Raw genomic sequence first — 397 nt, 5'->3', positions numbered from 1 at the left:
AGGTGGTGGCTGCTGGCACTGCCTTCCCCGCGTTGGGGCGCCCTGGGGCCGTTTCTGACCCCGGCAGCCTAGTTGCACACCCGGGGCGAGTCGGGCCTGCCAGTCCTCTGCTCCTAAGGCCGGGCAGAGAGCGGACTCGCTCTCCAGTGCTCCCTCGGTTCCATCCCTGCCTCTGCCCTGAGCCGAATCTTGGAAACCAGACTTGCTCGCCCGGCGGGGTAGGGTGGGGGTCGGGAGGTCCTAGGAAGGTGCGAGCCTCGGAGATGGGGAAAATCCCCGCCCGCACCTCGGCATGTGAGTCCCTGCCTTCCGGTGCTCCGTGGCTCTCGGCGCGGGAGCAGGCGCGCGGGTGTGAGCTTGGGATCCCTGGAGGCCGCGGCGCGGAATCCGCTGCTCC

At 69.8% G+C, this 397-nt stretch overlaps 1 long non-coding RNA gene across 1 annotated transcript in view; it reads left to right on the top strand.

Moving 5' to 3' along the window:
* Nucleotides 1–397, top strand: part of LOC104872415 — a 3,430-nt gene that overhangs the window by 644 nt on the left and 2,389 nt on the right. The gene's annotated exons all lie outside the window — the stretch shown is intronic.

The sequence above is a fragment of the Fukomys damarensis genome, unplaced genomic scaffold (assembly GCF_012274545.1).
Source record: "Fukomys damarensis isolate Sample0158 unplaced genomic scaffold, DMR_v1.0_HiC HiC_scaffold_30, whole genome shotgun sequence".
Lineage (NCBI taxonomy): Eukaryota > Metazoa > Chordata > Mammalia > Rodentia > Bathyergidae > Fukomys > Fukomys damarensis.
Note: the sequence above shows the minus strand (reverse complement) of the source record. Positions and strands in the feature narration are given on the sequence as shown.